At 40.5% G+C, this 6,107-nt stretch overlaps 1 non-coding gene across 1 annotated transcript; it reads right to left on the minus strand.

The window, feature by feature from the left end:
- Positions 1-2,246: 2,246 nt before the first annotated feature.
- Trnae-cuc lies at positions 2,247-2,318 on the minus strand. The gene has a single exon. It is a non-coding gene; the product is annotated as a tRNA-Glu (tRNA).
- Positions 2,319-6,107: the final 3,789 nt, after the last annotated feature.

The following is a 6,107-nucleotide window of genomic DNA, read 5'->3' on the forward strand; positions in this document are numbered from 1 at the left end:
TGAAAGGTGTTTGGACGACATTCTCATTACTAAATCAACATTTACATTATTTGTCTGCTGTTCACACTTAATTACACTACTGGCCATTAAAATCGCTACACCACGAAGACTGGTGAAACGTTGTTGTGATGCCTCGTGTAAGGAGGAGAAATGCGTACCATCACGTTCCCGGCTTTGGTAAAGGTCGGATTGTAGCCTATCGCCATTGCGGTTTATCGTATCGCGACATTGCTGCTCGCGTTGGTCGAGATCCAATGACTGTTAGCAGAATATTGAGTCGGTGGGTTCAGGAGGGTAATACGGAACGCCGTGCTGGATCCCAACGGCCTCGTATCACTAGCAGTCGAGATGACAGGCATCTTATCCGCGTGGTTGTAACGGATCTTGCAGCCACGTCTCGATTCCTGAGTCAACAGATGGGGACGTTTGCGAGACAACCATCTGCACGAACAGTTCTATGACGTTTGCAGCAGCATGGACTATCAGCTCGTAGACCATGGCTGCGGTTACCCTTGACGCTGCATCACAGACAGGAGCGCCTGCGATGGTGTACTCAACGACGAACCTGGGTGCACGAATGGCAAAACGTGATTTTTTCGGATGAATCCAGGTTCTGTTTATAGCATCATGATGGTCGCATCCATGTTTGTCGACATCGCGGTGAACGCACATTGGAAGCGTGTATTCGTCATCGCCATACTGGCGTATCACCCGGCGTGGTATGGTGTTGAAGCTGCATGGGCAGCTAGCTGTACCTGTAGACGCCATCCAAGCTCTGTTTGACTCAATGCCAAAGCGTATCAAGGCCGTTATTACGAGCAGAGGTGGTTGTTCTGGGTACTGATTTTTCAAGATCTATACACCAAAACTGCGTGAAAATGTAATCACATGTCAGATTTAGTATAATTAGTATAATATGTCTGTCCAATGAGTACCCGTTTATCATCTGCATTTCTTTTTGATGTAGCAATTTTAATGGCCAGTAGTGTACTTGGTTCATCGAAGCACTTTCAGACTAGTACTCAATCTTTCCATCCTCTAATAGCAAGAGGGACAAACTGAGACCTAAGTCTTTCCGTAAGAGCTCGGATTTCTCTTATTTTATTATTATGGTCATTTCTCCATGTGTATCTGGGAGTTGAAAACATACGAGGGTAGTTTGAAAAGTTCTCGGAACGGAGAAGAAAAAAGAAGTACTTACATCACTGAAACTTTTTTATTTTTCAATGTAGTCTCCTTGTCGATTAATGTACTTGATCCAACGATGTTCCAGTGCCTTGATCCCATCTCGAAAATGAGTTTTGCCCAGGCCTGTAAAATGGTTGTCAACTCTGGCTATCAATTCTGCATTTGAAGTGAATCCTCGTCCACCACGAAACATTTTCAGTTTTGGGAAGAGATGGAAGTCTGAAGAAGCCATATCATGTGAATAAGTCGGGTGTGGCAACAATTCATACCTTAGTCCGTATAATTTTGCCATGGCGACAGCACATGTGTGTTGGCACGCATTGTCTTGATGTCGGCACCCATCTTGCAGATGATGTTTTCATTTCTAATATACCCTTTCAGATGACATCTGGCAAGCGTGAGAAATTTCACGCACTTTGAGTAGGTGACCCTGCATGACCATTTTGCGCACTTTTACAGTGAATTCCTGAGTAGTGACACATCTTGGCCGATCACTTCGCGGAGTATCATCTAAGCTCTCCCGACCAAATATAAATTCATTTGTCCACTTGGCAACAGGTGAATACGGAGGAGCAGAGGCCCTTGGTGTATTCTGGGAATCGGCATGAATGTCCTTTGCTTTCATACCTTTCTTTCACAAAGTACTTAGTCACTGCTCGAACCTCGATTTTTTCCGTTTTCGCAAATAACTACGAGGAAATAACAACAGAGCCTAGTCACCGCCACAGCTCTCTTCCAAGAGCACTAACGGGGTTCATATTTACAGGCAACAGTCCAATGAATATCACGTGAACAACTCGTTGCACTAGCGCTGACCTCTTGTGGTGATTCCGAGAACTTTTCAAACCACCCTCGTACTTTCGCATTCAGAGAAGAATGTTGGTGGTTGAACTTTCGTGAATAAAAAATGAAATGAAATGAGCGTATGGCATTGTTGGGCGGGAGGCCCCATGCGGGGGAGTTCGGCCGCTGTATTGCAAGTCCTTTTTATTTGACGCCCCTTCGGCGACTTGCGGGTCAATGATGGTAAAAACGGTGATGAAGGACACACAACACCCAGTCCCCTGCCGGGAATCGAACCCGGGCCCTCTGCGTGAGAGGTGGAAACGCTACCGCTACGCTACAGAGGCGGACTTTCGAGAATAGTCCTAGCCGCAACAAAAAAAGGCCTTTGTTTTATTGATTGCCACCCCATTTCGCCTATCGTATCTTTCACACTCTCTCTAAAATATCGCGATAAAAGAAAAAGAAGTGTACTTCTTGGAACTCTTTCGATGTCCTCCGTCAAATCTATCCGGTAAGGATATAATACCATAACCCGATCCACAAGACACTTCGGAAAATCACGAGAACCTTTGCAGTAGTTTGGTCAGGTGTTAGAACACGATTAACCTTTTACAAAATGAAAACTATTGAAGTTATTCTTACATTAGTTATAGTTCCATTAAGTCATTAATAGTGTTATGTGTTAGTTTGCTATCAATTCATGTATATAATTGTTCCACTGTAGCAACTCAAGGCTGTAGCAACATCGCGAAAGTTAGCAGACGCGGCCTGACAGTCGGAGGAAACTGTTAAAAAGAAGTAATAATCATAAAAATGTTGGGGGGGGGGGGAGGGTTACAACTACCAATGATATTGTGTAATGTCGTCTAAGCAATGCAAATGGATTCTTTATTACCTGACAGAATGGACATAGTGCATAGTAACTGTAGTTTCTCGAGGGACAGTAGGATAATGAGCTTTGAGCATCTGGAAATCATCAGCTTCTAACAACATTACGTCTGCATGAGAAATTTATTCATTGTATAATGTCGTCGGGTTGTTTACTTCACTTTTCCGAACTGAATGCATTTTCATTTCTCAGATCACTGTTATCGGGAGACATGAGGGGTCAGTGACATTAAAACAGGTATAGAACTGGCTCAACGAGCAGAGCGATTCTTCATAATCATTCAACCTGTGTCACTTCAGTACTCTTTCACATTCGACGGAAGGTAGCGGTCGTAACAGACAAAAAATCTTTTGTCTTCTGTTCGTTTGCGGGAATTAATGGGTTTGCTCGGGTATTACTCGAATGAAATAATTTGAACCAAACTGACATTTCTCAGACAAATACAAATGGCTTTCTTTTACAGTTTTCGTATGTACAAATTAAGTGTGCATCAAAGTGTCACACTATTTCTACCGAAAGTTATTATTTATTGCTAAAAAGAACATGAACTAAATATCTAAATACCAGAATTAGGCCGGCCGGGGTGGCCGAGCGGTTCTACAGCCAGCACGGTAGCTCTGCGTGTTCGGTCAGAGAGCCGCTTGGCCTTTGTAATAAAAAAACTGAGTGGAATGATCAACAAACGAACTTGAACGGATGTCCGCAACGGCCATTCACAACGATCTGCAACGAACAAAATGAAAAAAAAAAAGCGGTGCTAGGCGCTACAGTCTGGAACCGCCTGACCGCTACGGTCGCAGGTTCGAATCCTGCCTCGGGCAAGGATGTGTATGATGTCCTTAGGTTAGTTAGGTTTAAGTAGTTCTAAGTTCTGGGGGACTGATGACCTCAGATGTTAAGTCCCATAGCGCTCAGAGCCATTTGAACCATTTTGAACCAGAATTAGAGGGTTTATATAAAAAGCGGAGGTAACGAAAACAATGGTCAGGTACACCGAGGTTTATAAGCCAAAAGAAAACGAAAGAAAAATTACCAATTCATGGAATGCTGTTAATTTTACTCATATTTTGGTTGTTTAATTTTCTCTGGTAGAAAAGACGCAAAAGTTGTCAACGAAATTCTTGCTGAATGGGGTTTTTCAGTCCTATGACAAGCATATTTTTTAGGCCAGGTGGTCAGTGAGAAGTGCTTGAGAAGTTCAAGGTAACTGAGGACTACTGTAAAAAATTCATAAAAACGACAAGTAGAAGCGGTATGTACTTCAGGCTGTATCCGAGTTCTGCAACTAGTTTTAAGGAAATACAAATCTAATTTATCAGTGAAAGGAATGTTTAAAGGAAAATATGATTTTCTCCTGATATTTGTTTCACAAACACTGCAAAATGTAGTTTTATAGACTGTTAATAAAATTAACATAGAAACATTAATAACTGAGTTGTTACTTTTAAATGTATTGATTAATCAGGTACCTCAGAATAATATTTTTTGAGATAAGAAGTAATATTTTATACGATTTTTTTAAACGTAAGAACCAGGAGCACACCTTCCTTTTTATACTGAGAACAACTTACATACTACTTTCTTTTTGTGCAATAGAACGAAACTGCAAAGTAGCATAAAGGAAAACTAAAAAACAGCCATCCTAACGTACAGCGTGAACTTTAACTTCACCGAGAAAAGTTTGTATGATGTTCAGGGCTGTATTCTGAGTATTTTGGTACCAGGGACCACCGGTCTCCGTTAGCTAGTTACAGAGTAATTGTGGTTGATCTGTTAACCCTATTTATCTTTATATCCATATTACAATGAAATTATCCCCACAATAGCGCAAATGTAGATGGTAAGCGCTGTGTGCATTGTCTGCCAGCAAACTTGCTAAATTCAGTCAGGGTTCTTGCTGTTGTCAACAGTAATGCCTACTTACCTCTTCGCCCTCAAGCTTGCATTCAATGTTGCTTGATTTTATCTCGGGTTTCTTTTTCCGGAAGTGTTAGTTGTACCTTGACCCGAGAACTTTAGGGATACAGGGTACTTTTTCGGCTCAAAATTATGTAAAAGTCACACCTATTTCTATCACGCACTCTTTATAATGTATATGTCTTACAGACTTTTTGTTGATAACAGGTAATGCAGCACACGTTCTAAACAAATCTGGAGTATTTTGAATATTTTTGAAACTGCTTAGGGCTATTAAAAACTTACAAAGGAATTGATGCAATTTTTTCCCATAATGCTTCCTCTAATTGAGGTACCATTTAATCCAATGTTATACATTTGAAGGAGACCAAGTTTCTACCAGATATGCATGGTATAATGGCTGAGGTACTAGACCTGTTTAATTCCACCTATTTGTATATTACAAGGATAAAAAAATATCACATCTTTCATTTTAATTTTTATAACTTTTTCCTAATACAATGTGATTTTTTTCTATGATTTAGTTGATTCTGCAATAAAGCTTAGGCCTACTACATAAATCTGGACTATTGCAAGTTACAGAAAAAAATTAGTGCAATGCTTTATAAACTTTGGGAAAGATTTGTACCTGAATTCTGAAAAATACTACTTGCGGGAAATTGCGAATGAAGATGTGAGTCCAATTAAACAGTGCCTCAGAACAATCCTGAAGCATAGTCTTCATCCTATAGCATTTCTTCATCTTCAAGCTTCCTGTTGGCATTCCTTTTAGCATTTCTTGCTTCTTTGGTAAGTTGAAGAGCGAATATTTCAGCTTCATGCACCCGTTGTCTGTCACACGCAAGCATCATCCGTATTAAATCCACATTTTATGCCTAAATTTCTCATGACTTCCAAACTTCCTATCACTCCATCATTGAAACATATCACTGCATCTATTACACCAACTTTTAGTGTATTTAGTCCTACAAAAACATTCTTGGGTAATCTTTCCCATATGCAATGGTTGAAACTTTCATTTGTATTCTGAGTGCCCCATGAAGACATTTACTAAGCAAAACAGGGTCACTCAGGTCTCTAAAAATTGGTTTTATTTTATTCATAACAGGCTCAGGAAATGAATGCTTATGATGGTATATTTGACCACTTTCTTTTGTTTTTTGGTAACTTTAGGGCAAATTCCGTGAAGAGGGTGGTCATCTGTGGACAACTTATGAAAGTTGGTAGCCCATTCTGCTTTTCTCATTGCTGTAACATCATTGAGAGGTGTAGTTCGTCTAATGGCCAGTCCATAATAACTCTGAAGAAAGTCTATTTCAGTTTCTGT

The sequence above is a fragment of the Schistocerca piceifrons genome, chromosome X (assembly GCF_021461385.2).
Source record: "Schistocerca piceifrons isolate TAMUIC-IGC-003096 chromosome X, iqSchPice1.1, whole genome shotgun sequence".
NCBI classification, from domain to species: Eukaryota; Metazoa; Arthropoda; class Insecta; order Orthoptera; family Acrididae; genus Schistocerca; species Schistocerca piceifrons.